Raw genomic sequence first — 13,886 nt, 5'->3', positions numbered from 1 at the left:
CAAAGATCTACCAGTCCCAGATTCAAATTTCACAGTTCAGCCAGCACCTTTTGCTGTGTGCAGGCATCCCACTCTAACTTTACTCCTGCAGCCCTGCCTTGAGTGGACATTAGCAGACTCTCCCGATTTGAACTCGAAGGAACACAATCAGCTGCAGAAAGAAGTGGATACAGCTCAGTCCATCATAGGCACAGCTCTCTGCAGCATCTATAGAAGCCACTACCTCAAGGCGACAACATCTGTCATCAAGAATCCCCAACATTGGGGTCATGCCCTCTTCTTACTGCCACCATTCGGCACGAGGTACAGAGGTGCACATCACAAGGTTCAGGAACAGCTGCTTTCCGTCAACTACCAGGTTCTTCAACCAACTGGCACAACCCCAACCCTACCTCAGCAACAGAACATTACGGACCACCTCTAGATTTTTGATACACAGAACAGTACAGCACAGGAAGAGGCCATTCAGTCCACAAAGTTGTGCCGAGCCAGCTAAAAAGCAAATCAAAAATACACAAACACAAAACCCTCCTACCTTCACCATGTCCATATCCTTCCATCGTCCTTACATTCATGTATCTATCCAAACGTCTCGTAAAACCCTCCAATGTATTTGCCTAAACCACCATACCAGGTAGTGCATTCCAAGCATCCACCACTCTGAGTAAATAACTTGCCCTTCACATCCCCCTTGAACCTACCCCCTCTCACCTTCAATGCATGCCCTCCGGTTTTGGGTATATCAACCCTGGGAAACAGAAACTCTCTGTCCACTCTATCTATGTCTCTCATAATCTTATAAACCTCGATCAGATCTTTCCTCGGCTTCTGATGCTCCAGTGAAAACAGCTCAAGTTTATTCAGCCTTTCGTGACAGCACGTGCCCTCAAAACCAGGCAGTGTCATGGTGAAACCTCTTCTGCACCCTCTCCAAAGCCTCAATATCCTTCCTATAGTGGGGCAACCAGAGCTATATGTGGACTAACCAGATACGATTGACGTGTTTGTGCAAGAACAAGACCAGTGCAAAAGATATATAAAGGCAACCAAAGAAAGCAGTCCTCTTGCAGAATACAGCAGAATATAAAGTTCAAAGTACATGTATGTCACTACATACAACCTTGAGATTCATTTTCTTGCAGGCATACTCAATAAATCCATAATAGAATAATAACAGTAACAGAATCAATGGAAGTCCACATCAACTTGGGCATTCAACCAGAGTGCAAAAGACAGCACACTGTCGAAATACAAAAAGAGATAATAATGAATATTTATATGCATGTTGTCTGTAGCTATATGCCTGTAATGCTGTTGGAAGCTTTTCACTGTGCCTGTACCTCAACATTCACGTGCACTTGACAATAAACTCAACTGGACCTGGTGGAAGGATTTAGGACCTCCGCAAAAACAACAAGGAGAGAATTATAAGCGACACGTGAAAAACTGGACACGACCTGTAGAACACACTGCCTGCAGATGTGCTGGAGGCAAGCTCTACTGTGGCCTAACCAGAAGTAACTGAATAAATTATGAGGAAAAATTTGCAAAGCAGCATAAAAAGACACAGGAGGTGAAACTAGTCAGATCCTCCGGCAGGTTGCTTGCTGACGTGGATATTAAGGGCCTCAATTGCTTCAGTCTGTGCTCACATACCAACCTTCATAGAGGGATCAGGGGTAGAGAGAAACAGCTATTTCAAATTCCTGGGCGTTAATATCTCCAAGGACCTAACCTGGTCTCAACATAAAGAAGGCAAGACAGCAGCTATATTTCATTAGGAGTTTGAGGAGATTTGGTATGTCACCTAAAACACTCGCAAATTCTTACAGATGTACCGTGGGGAGCATTCTAACTGGCTATATCACCGTCTGGTATCGGGAGGGGGGGGGTTGCTACTGCACAGGATCGAAATAAGCTGCAGAGAATTGTAAAATTAGTCAGCTCCCTCCATCATGGGCACTAGCCTCCGTAGTATCTAAGACATCTTCAAGGAGCGCTCCACTCAAAAAGACCATCATTAAGGGCCCCTGTCACCCAGGTCATGCCCTCTTCTCATTGTTATCATCAGGAAGGAGGGACAGAAGCCTGAAAGCACACAGTCAATGATTCAGGAACAGCTTCTTCCCCTCTGTCATAATTTCTGAAAGGACATTGAATCCATGAACACTACCTCACGACATTTTTTTGCCCTGTTTTTGCACTACTTACTTTAAATATTTTATATATATGTATATACACACACACCAAAAATATGATAAGAGAGGAAGGCTTCGGGAGTAAACCCAGACAGCAAATCCGGACTGGAGCCCCTAAGGTGGCTTGGACAGCATTGAACAACCCTCTGGCAGCTCCTGCAGCCAAGGTGGTTCCAAACATATTGCTTCCTAAGCTTTCCTTTAGACTACACTGGTGAGGCCAAGAGGGGGGATCTTGACAACTGGGCATCTCAGGATCTCCATACTTTCCACCAGGCTTGTCATGATGACTATCATCCCCCATTGGCCTTCGAGACAGAACAATGCCAACCATATATACACATTTACGGTAAAACAGTTCTTTTTTTCTATATTATGATGTGTTGCATTGCACCGCTGCTGCAAAGACAACAAATTTCACAACATGTGCCAGTGATATGAAACTTTATCCTGATTCTGAAACTACTCTATGAGTGTTCTTCCCAGGCTCTTCTCCATCTCTCCAATGGTTCACTTCAATGTCACGGAACCAAATTATTGCTTAAAATTTTAATTTCCAGAAGATACAGCCCTACCTTCAGTAATTGAAGTACTGACAGAGCTTTTGGTCCACCTAGGTTTTCATTTTAAAAAAAGAGGGTAATGATAGAGATCTAGAAGATTATAAGGCTAGCAGGAAGGAGCTTAAGAATGAAATTAGGAAGGCCAGAAGGGGCATGAGAAAGCCTTGGTGGACAGGATTAAGGAAAACACCAAGGCATTCTACAAGTATGTGAAGAGCAAGAGGATAAGACATGAGAGGATAGGACCAATCAAGTGTGACAGTGGAAAAGTGTGTATGGAACTGGAGGAGACAGCAGAGGTACTTAATGAATACTTTACTTCAGTATTCACTACAGAAAAGGATCTTGGTGATTGCAGGGATGACTTGCAGCAGACTAAAAAGCTTGAGCACGTAGATATTAAGGAAGAGGATGTGCTGGAGCTTTTGGAAAGCATCAAGTTGGGTAAGTCACTGGGACCGGACAGGATGTTCCCCAGGCTACTGTGGGAAGCGAAGGAGGAGATTGCTGAGCCTCTAGAGATGATCTTTGCATCATCAATGAGGATGGGAGAGGTTCCAGAGGATTGGAGGGTTCCGGATGTTGTTCCCTTATTCAAAAAAGGGAGCAGGGATAGCCCAGGAAATAGACCAGTGAGTCTTAATTCAGTGGTTGGTAAGTTGATGGAGAAGATCCTGAGAGGCAGGATTTATGAATATCTGGAGAGGCATAATATGATTAGGAATAGTCAGCATGGCATGGCTTTGTCAAAGGCAGGTTTGTGCCTTACGAGCCTGATTGAATTTTTTGAGGATGTGACTAAACACATTGATGAAGGTACAGTTGTAGATGTAGTGTATATGGATTCAGTAAGGCATTTGATAAGGTCCCCATGCAAGGCTTATTGAGAAAGCAAGGATGGGTTAGTAAATTTGCTGATGACACAAAGGTTGGGGGTGTTGTGGATAGTGTGGAGGGCTGTCAGATGTTACAGTAAGACATTGATAGGATGCAAAACCGGGCTGAAAAATGACAGATGGAATTCAACCCAGACAAGTGTCAGGTGGTTCATTTTGGTAGGTCAAATATGATGGCAGAATATAGCATTAATGGCAAGACTCTTGGCAGTGTGGAGGATCAGCGGGATCTTGGGGTCCGAGTCCATAGGACACTCAAAGCTGCTATGCAGATTGACTCTGTGGTTAAGAAGGCATACGGTGCATTGGCCTTCATCAATTGTGGGATTGAGTTTAAAAGCTGAGAGGTAATGTTGCAGTTATATAGGACCCTGGTCAGACCCCACTTGGAGTACTGTGCTCAATTCTGGTCACCTCACTACTGTAAGGACATGGAAACCATAGAAAGGGTGCAGAGGAGATTAACAAGGATGTTGCCTGGATTGGGGAGCATGCCTTATGAGAATAGGTTGAGTGAACTCTGCCTTTTCTCCTTGAAGCAACGAAGGGTAAGAGGTGACCTGATAGAGGTGTACAAGATAACGAGAGGTATTGATCAGGTGGATAGTGTTACGTATCCCGTAACTGGGTTACCAAACCAGCAGAAACGCTCTTTGGAGTCTGGATTACTAAGAACTAATAAAGTTTTATTAAAGACATAAGTAATACAGTACTCTAATCGTAAAGGTATCAATGTAACAGGTTAGCAATGATAATACACACATATACACAGAAATAGGGTAATAGGAATCAACCAAGCTCTATTGGTTTCGGGCAGACCCTTTTATATCTTCTAATCCCCGCTGTGGTCACCGACTGTGACCCCTCTGTTCCGGATACGATCGTTCTTCCGCGGTGAACCCGGCACCCAGGCAAGGACGGACACACACACCAGGTTTCCACCGATTGTACCTTTACACCCTGTGAGCCTCTGGTCAGTTCCCGCGAACCAGACCTCCAAACTCCCACCACTTGTGGGGGTACACTGCTCTTTCCAGGGTCTCGTGGTTTCGTGGTGTGTTGCGTGCCTTAGCAAACCTGCTCTTTTTATCCCCCTGCTGGGGTATTACCTGTCCATCAAACTTCAAACAGTTCACGTTCAAAGCAACTGGTCTGTCGATATTCTGAATTGTGTTTCTTTTCCGTTAATCCCTCTCTTCTCTCTTATTAGCATTTTGAATGTTTCTCCATTGTCTTTCTTATCTCTCTCATTATCATCAATCGTCCGATAGCTTTGCTTGGCGTCGCAATAGTAAGAGGCTTTTTCCCAGGGCTGAAATGGCTAGCGCGAGAGGGCATAGTTTTAAGGCGCTTGGAAGTAGATACAGAGGAGATGTCAGGGGCAAGTTTTTTTATGCAGAGAGTGGTGAGTGTGTGGAATGGGCTGCTGGCAGTGGTGGTGGGAGGCGGAACCTACAGGATCTTTTAAGAGAGCTTCGAAAAATAGAGGGCTATGGTAAGCCTAGGTAGTTCTAAGGTAAGGACATGTTCAGTACAGTTTTGTGGGCTGAAGGGCCTGTATTGTGCTGTAAGTTTTCTATGTTTCTAACTTCACAGCAACCTGAAAGTGGCCGCACAAGTAAAAAAAGCACATGGCAGGCTTGCAATTATTCGTCGAGACATTGAGTTCAACAGTCGGGAAGTTATGTTGCAGTTTTATAAAACTCTAGTTAGGCCACATCTGGAGTATGGAGATGAAGAGGAATTCCTTTAGCCAGACAGTGGTGAAACTGTGGAATTCATTGCCACAAGCAGCTGTGGAGGCAAAGTCATCAGGTCTGTTTACAGCAGAGGTTGATAGACTCTTGAATAGTCAGGGCATGAATGGATACGGGGAGAAGGCAGTAGATTGGGGCTGAGAGGGAAATGGATCAGCCATGATAAAATAGTGGAGCAGACTAGATGGGCCAAATGGCCTAATTCTGCTCCTATGTCTTATGGTCTTAGTGCATTCAATTCTGGTCATCCCATTACGCGAAGGATGGTTTGCTGACGAAGGGCCTGAACCATTGTTGAGAATCCCAACCACCCATCCCCACAATCTCTTTGACCCACTACCATCAGGAAGGATGTACAGGAGCATAAGGACTAGGAGTGCCAGACCAGGTAACAGCTTCTTCCCTCAGGCTGTAAACCTAATGAATACCCTGCCACCACCAAGGTCTCATCGACAAGAAGCGAGCTGTTTTCTGTTTACTGTGTTGTTCATCTGTGTTGTGCACTTCACATGCATTCTGAATTATATTTATTAATGTATCTGTGGTAATATTTTGTTTCATGTGCTCTGTGTGATATATGTAATGTGGGCGCACATTGGTCTGGAGGAACATTGTCTCATTTGGTTGTATACATAGAACAGTCAGGCTCTTCGGCCCATGATGTTGTGCCAAACTTTTTAACCTTCTCCAGGATCAATGTTACCCTCCCCACCCACATAGCCCTCTATTTTTCTTTCAACTGTGTACCTATCTAAGAGTCTCTTAAACATCCCTAATTTATCTGCCTCTACCAACACCCCTGGCAAGGCATTCCACACACCCATTGTTCTCCGTGTAAAGAATCTACCTGATGTTTTCCCTATACTTTCCTCCAATCACCTTAAAATTATGCCCTCTCGTATTAGCCCCGGGGAAAAGGTGCTGGCTGTTCACACTATTAATGCTTTCTTGGGCAAGTTGTAGCACCTGCTTTCCCCACCCCCCACCCCATCAGGGTCATGTGAAGCCACAGGATGAGCAGCTGGGGCATGTCATAAGTCCTGGTTAAGCGATTACCGATGCCAGACAATCTCTGAAGAGTACTGCTAATGGCTGGGGTCACCCATCTTGTAAAGTCACTGCGCAGAAGACGGCAATGGCAAACCACTTCTGTAGAAAAATTTGCTAAGAACAATCATGGTCAAAGACCATGATCGCCTACGTCATACAACACGGCACATAATGAGAAAGTAACTTCCGAAAGGTTCGAATGGCACAAATAAAGTAAAATCTTATTTTTATTTTCTTTTTTTTTCCAAATATTTTCTCAGGGTCGATGTATACCAAACAGGAATGATTCAAGAATCAAGTTTACTTGTCACATGCACATCAAAACAGAGCGAAATGTGCCATTTGGGTCGACAACCGAGGGTGTACTAGGGTAGGGGAAGCCCACAAGAGGACCAACAAATTCCAGTGACAATGTAGCATACCCACAACGCTCGACAGAACAACACAGAATGCAACAAAAGCAAAAACAAGCCCCAATCCTCCATCTGTCCCTCTCACGCACACACGCTAGTCCTTTAACCCCAAGGTTGGGCAAGTATGATACTTGAAGTTGCAGATGGAATATCAAAGGAACATTGTGTTCCCATAATTTTTGCTGAACTTTCAGAACATTAACTTGCAGATGTGGTTTTATTGTACAAACCACAAACTCACATTTGAATTCCAGGAGGTGAGATTATTCCAGAAATATTGAAATGCATGCACTTACACGTTCAGACAGGTACCACTGAATTTAAAAAAAACTCCTTAAGGGCTACAGTAACAAAAATATAGTTGTTTCGGAGTATAAGAAAAGACCTTTCCTGAATTCCTCAGTCCACCATCAGTCACCGCTCAGATTGCATTCAATCTGCAAGTCACAGGTAACAACATGAGGTAATTTGCTTGATCAATCCCAGGTATTCTTCCACAGGTGAAAACTCAAGGCAGCTACCTGTTCGACAAACTGCGGCAAAACTACTCTGGAACAGGCTAACACAAGGTAACACTGAAACCTGGTCCCTCAACACCACCTCTTTAGTCAAAAAAGCACAGCAACACATCCACTTCCTGAGGATATTGAGGCAAGCAAGGCCAACCTGCCTTTATTCTAACCAGTTTTTAATAGAACCATCGAGAGCGTCCTGACCAGCTGCATCAAAGTAAATTTATTATCAAAGTAAATACATGTCACTATATACAATCCTGAAATTCATCACCGTCTGGTACAGGAATTGCAAGGCATCTGACAGTGAGACCTTACAAAGGACTGTAAGGACTACTGAGAGAATCTTCTCTCTTCCACACATTGGATCTTCAGGTTCTCTCCTCCACCCATCCAAGATATTTATCAGGAGCACTGTGTACACTGGGCCCTTTCGCATCGTCAATGATCCCTCTCATTTGTCCAACAATCTCTTTGACCCCCCTACTATCAGGCAGGAGGTACCGTAGCATTAGGACAAGGTCTGTTAGGACTTCTTCCCCCAGGCCATGAGATTACTGAACTCCCTGCCACCACCCAGGTCTCATCACTTATGAAGCGCCAGTAGCATTATACTGTTTACTTTTTAACTCTCGTCATAAATACATCTTATTATCTGTTAATTATGCAGCATAAGTTGCTGCAGAGAGTTGTAAACTCAGTCAGCTCCATCATGGGCACTAACCTCCTCAGTATCCATGACGTCTTCAAGGAGCGATGCCTCAAAAAAGCGGCATCCATCATTAAGGACTCCGATCACCCAGGACATGTCTTGTTTTCATTGCTACCATCAGGAAGGAGGTACAGGAGTCTGAAGGCACACACTCAACGATTCAGGAACAGCTTCTTTGAGTTCTGAATGGACATTGAACTCATGAACACTACCTCACTATTTTTTTCCTCTCTTTTTGCAGTTCTTAATTTAACTTTTTATATATATACTTCTTACCGTAATTTACAGTTTTTATTATTTTATTATTATAACATACTGCTGCCACAAAACAACAATTTTCACGACATAAGCCGGTGATAATAAACCTGATGAATTTGTTTATAATAATATTACTTTATGTGCTGTGTGGGAGTTGAAGTTATATGTACTATGTTGGCACCTTGGTTCAGCAGAACGTTGTTCCATTTGGCAGTATACACATGCACAGTTTTGGCACTTCAGCTTAGAAAAGGTGTGGTGACTTTGGAGAGGGATCAAAGGAGGTTCACAAAAATGATTCCCGGATTGAATGGCTTATCATAGGAAGAGCTTTTGATGGCTCTGGGCCTGTACTCACTGGAATTCAGAAGAATGAGGGAGGATCTCATTGAAATCTATCGAATGTTGAAAGGCCTCAACATAGTGGATATGGAGAGGAAGTTTCCTGTGGTTGGAGAGTCTAGGACCAGAGGACACAGCCGCAGAAAAGAGGGGCTTCCTTTTAGAACAGAGATGAGCCGGAATTTCTTTAGCCAGAGAGTGGTGAATCTGCGGAATTCATTGCCTGTGGAGGGCAAGTGATTGAGTGTATTTAAGGCAGAGGTTGACAGATTCTTGATTAGTCAGGGCATGAAGGGATACAGGGAGAAGGCAAGAGATTGGGGCAGAGCAGACTCAATGGGTCAAATGGCCCAAGTCTTATGATCTTGTTAGTCAATGCGTCTTCATCAGAACTAGTAAAAGTTAGAGACTCTGGTGAACATTCACTGACCCGAACCATTAAGTATTTCTCTTCCCATGGATGCTACTTGATGTTCTGAGTACTTCAAGCATTTTTTGCTTTCACTTTGAGGATTTTGGCACCTGATGGCATTCAGCTCACAAACATTTTGAGTGAAGTTCTGCGAGATAACCCATCATTAAGTGCAATATTAAATATGGATCTTCGCATCATCAAATAATCTGCATTTCAGCGAGTTTTATGCACAAAATGGACCAAATTAAGTCTCAGTCAACAAGAAACATCACTATTCAAATTGTTAAATGCTTGTTTTAATCCCAATTGAAAGATTTTTGGACAAAGAGGCATGATTTTTCTTTTAATTAAATACAGAAATGGTCCCATCTTCCTTAATGCTGTTTCCAGCCATTCTTTTGAGCCTCTAGGGGAGGAACCACACATACACAGAGCTTGTGATCCACCCACTCTTCCCAGAATGGAATACTGTAATATTTCGTAACAACTGTCATGTCTTACAGAAGATCCCCTCAGACTCCATTCATGGCTGTTTCGGAAAGATTGTTGTTCATTTGTATATTTATTTACATACAGCGTGGAACAGGCCTTTCAAGCTGTGTTGTCCAACAACCAATTGACTTAACCCTAGCCTAATCACCGGACAATTTACAATGACGAATTAACCTACTAACCGGTACATACTTGGACCGTGGAGGAAATCAACACGCTCACGAAAAGCAACATACCAACTTACTTTCAGAGCTCTCCAGATTTAAACTCTGAACTCCAACGCCCCAAGCTATAATAGCACTACGTTAACCACTAGGCTCCTTCAAGAGGACCACAACATTGTCATAGGGTTTGGAGGCTTGTGTGCCTCAACAACCCGGAGAGCTATGTTGGCTGGAGTCAGGGCTTTATGCTTGGACTCTTGGCCTGGACAGAACCCAATGACTACCAGTTTACAGAGGAGACATGAAAGACTGCAGATGCTGGAATCTGGAGCAACAGGATTACCTTGAGGTAGGTTGAAAAGGTCGGCTAATCTTCAACCTGACCTGCTGAGTTTCTGCAGTATTTTGTGTTTTTGTTCCAGCATCTGCAGAATCTCGTGTTTCTAATTTTAAGGTGATTGGAGGGAAATATAGGGGGAATGTCAGAGGTAAGTTTTCCCCCCACACAGAAAGTGGTGGGTGCTTAGAACATGCTAATAAGAGCAGCGACTGAGGCAGATTCATTAGCAGGTCGGGCAGCATCACTGCAGGAAACTGGACGGTCGATGTTTTGGGTTGAGAGCCTTCACCTGGACATCATTGAGTGTACAAAGGGAACAGGCTCATCTGCTCCATATTTCAGGAAGATGAAAGCTAATTAGACCTTGTGCCCAGCTTTGTTTTATAAGGCCATAAGACATAGGAGCGGCAATAGGCCATTTGGCCCATTGAGCCTGTTCTGCCATTCCATCATGGTTGATTTATCATCTTTCTGATACCCAGTCTCCTGCCTTCTCCCCTTATCGCAGGATACCCATCTCTGATTCTTCAAGAACCTATCAACCTCTGCTTTAAATATACCAATGACTTGGCCTCCACAGTCATCTGTGGCAATGAACACCACAGATTTACTACCCTCTGATCAAAGGAATTCCTCATCTTTGTTCTAAATTTTTGTCCCTCTGATCTGAGGCTCTGTCCTCTAGTCCAAGACTCCCCCGCTGTTAAAAAAAATCCTCTCCATGTCCTCTCTATGAATATTCGAAATGTTTCACTGAGATCCCCCCTCATTCTTCTAAACTCCAGTGAGTACAGGCCCAGAGCCATCAAAAGCTGCTCGTGTTAACCCTTTCATCCCCAGCATCATTTTCGTGAATCACCCCTGGACACTCTCCAATGCCAGCGCATACTTCTGAACGCCAGCCCAGGGCCATCAAATGCTCCTTATACATTAACCCCTTTACTGCCACATCCACCCCCAAGACCCTCAGCAACCCAATGAAGCAGTTAACCAACCTTGCTTAATGGTATTGGTCCAGGCATTAAAAAATGTTGGGAACCCCAGAAGGCCTCACAATATTCAATAGGTTTCAATGAAATCCACCCCCCCCCCAATTCTTCTAAACGCCGGCGAATACAGGCACAGAGCCATCAAATGCTCTTCATACATTAACCCTTTTACTGCCAAATTCCCAGGATCCTCAGCAACCCACCTTTTACAATGATTTTGCCATTCTAATCCTGGCTATATTTTCAAAACAGAATACACTTCCTTTTTTAATATTCAGGTTGCCTTGCTGAGTGAAGATACAATAAAATCACAGAGCCATGTAATGTCAAACGAAGCCCAACAACAAATAAATACTGAAGAACTATGTGGCAAGTAGAACCTCAACTCGATTTATTTCTCCCCTGCAATAATTACAACGCAGATCTCTGCAGGAAGGATTATACATGACAAAAAATCAGCCCCAGCGGCAAACATACAGCCAAATCAAGGGGAAATCGGTCGGTGCAGGCTAATGACTGAATAACTCAGCCCACATAAGCAATGTCATCAGTGTGCATGAATACTCCAGGCTGTCTTGGATCCTGTGCTGGTCAGCCAGTGTAACATAACCTTCAATAACCTAGCTGGGAGCAATGGATGAACAGTGTTATTGCAATCTTTACTGTGTTATGCAAAGTCTGCTAAAGACAAACTGTAGAGCCACTGCTGATGCAAGATTAAAATTATTAGGCTGAAACAAGGCAGGCAAAAACACAATATTAAAACAAATACTACTCATTCCCCTCTCCCTACAATAAACTACACAATCTCCTGGCAGTGGGCTGTATCCTACGAACCCACAATATAATAAACAATTCAGACAAGACGACAAAGCACAAAACAGAGGCAAAAACACTTTGCCTACATTTACCAAGACTGCAAAATTTCCCGAAACATTGTTTTTCAAAAACAGTACCTGGTTCATTTCTCAATACATCAACAACATCGCCCACTTATACAACAGTTTTAACATTGCCAAAAAAAAACAACCCAGGGCATTTCAGGGGAAATGAAAATTGACAGGGAGCCACCTTGGGACAGATAAGCAGGGAAGATTTTAGGGAGCTTTTAGAAAACTGACACAGAGCCACCTTGGGACAGACATAAGCAGGCGAGATTTTAGGGAGCATTTGGAAAGCGGGGATAAGGCAGCAGGAGAGGGTTGGAATGCCAGAGTTGTGGAGCCCAGATAATTTAGTGGGCAGACTTTTTTTGGGGGGGAGGGAGGGCAGAGAGTCTGGAGAAATTAATGCCAGGCTGAAACGGGAACAAGGGTTTTTTTTTGGGCATTTCTTAAAATTGCAGCCAGTCACTGGCACTGCAGAATTTCTGGCTGAGTATGCTGCCGTTCACAATCTAACTCCAGCTCCTTGGCGCTGTTTCCCCAGCAAGCCGAGGGAGGGGAGGGAGGGGAGGGAGGGGAGGGGATGTGGGATCCAGGTGAGCGGCGGACCGAGCAACAGACAACTCGGGACCTCGAAAGGTCTCCACCGTTACTGCAAAAAGGGGGGAGAAAAGAGGCGGCTGGTGGGTGGGTGGGGGGTAAATTAAAACCCAAGTGGAGCAAGTCAGCCCAACACCTCCGGGGGGAAAAGTGTCACAGCGGGGATTTAACAGGCAAACGCATTTCATTCCAGGATGCCGGAGTGCGGATTCGGGAGGGGTTCTGGTGATCAGATTTCAATAAAACTTTTTTTTCCCTCCCCACTCCTCCCCCTGAAAAAAACCCAGCCCGCAGACCGGCTAGCTGCGCTGCGATTGCGGGTGATTTAGCAGGGATTTTCGGTGTGATTGCGGAGAGGCTGCGGGAGGTGGGAGACAGGCGGGGGGGGGGGGCAGCGCTGCATTGCCCCGGGTGACAGCGCCTGACACATCCACAACTCCGGCAGCGGCGCCGAAATCCGCCTCCCCTCACCCTCCGCAAAAGCTGGGGCAAATCCTCCGCAGATCCGTTCGCTGAGGGGGGACGAGCCCCGGGGGTCGGGGTTGTGTTAGTCGCGGGTGTTTGCTCCCCACCCAGATCGATCACGGTCAGTCGGTCCGTGCCGCGGCGGCAGCGGGCGGGCAGCCCCCAGCCGAGGGTGAGGGAAGGAGGGAGGGAGCGCCTTACCTGCAGCCCGGCTCCGGCTCCGGCTCCGGCTCCGCACCCACAGCGATCCAGCTGTCAGCCCGCGCGCAGGCGCGGCAGTCAGGCAGAGGTGGCGCATGCGCGGCCGGGGGGAGCACGTGGATGAAGAGGTGCGAGGGAGGAGGGAGGGGCGGAGGGGGAGGGAGAGGAGGAGGGTGGGGGAAGGAGGTGGGGGAGAGGAGGAGGGGATCGGGGAGGAGAGCGGAGGGTTGAGGGGGAGGAGGGAGGGGAGAGTATGAGGAGGGAAGGGGAGATGGGGATGAGGGGAGGGAGGGAGGGAAGTAGGGGTGAAGGGAGGGAGAGGTGGAGGGCAGGAGGAGGAGGGAAGGGGATGAGGTGGGAGAGGGGAGAGCGGAGGGGGTGCGGAGAGAATGTGAGAAGGGGATGGGGAGGAGGGGAGGAGGGGAGGGGAGTGAGGGAGATGGAGATGAGGGGAGGGAGAGAGGGAAAAAGAGGAGATGGGGAGGGAGGGTGGAGGAGAGGGAGGGAGGAGGGGGAGGACGAGAGAGATGAGAGTTGGAGGGGAGGGGGATGGGGAAGGGTGGGTGGAGGTAGGGGAGGGAAGAGGGGAGAGAAGGAGGGTTGAGGGGAAGGGTGGAGGGTGAGGGGATGGAGGA

The 13,886-nt window shown here is 45.9% G+C and overlaps 1 protein-coding gene across 2 annotated transcripts in view; it reads right to left on the bottom strand.

The window, feature by feature from the left end:
• Window positions 1-13,327, bottom strand: part of ahdc1 (AT hook, DNA binding motif, containing 1) — a 295,652-nt gene extending 282,325 nt beyond the window's left edge. The window contains exon 1 of one of the 2 annotated variants that reach the window (XM_063034908.1): window positions 13,252-13,327. The gene's annotated coding sequence lies outside the window, so the exon portion shown is untranslated. The remainder of the gene's footprint in view (window positions 1-13,251) is intronic. The other variant, XM_063034900.1, reaches the window with a different exon arrangement.
• Window positions 13,328-13,886: the final 559 nt, after the last annotated feature.

Source organism: Mobula hypostoma, chromosome 28 (genome assembly GCF_963921235.1).
Source record: "Mobula hypostoma chromosome 28, sMobHyp1.1, whole genome shotgun sequence".
Lineage (NCBI taxonomy): Eukaryota > Metazoa > Chordata > Chondrichthyes > Myliobatiformes > Myliobatidae > Mobula > Mobula hypostoma.
This window is presented reverse-complemented; position numbering and strand designations above follow the sequence as displayed.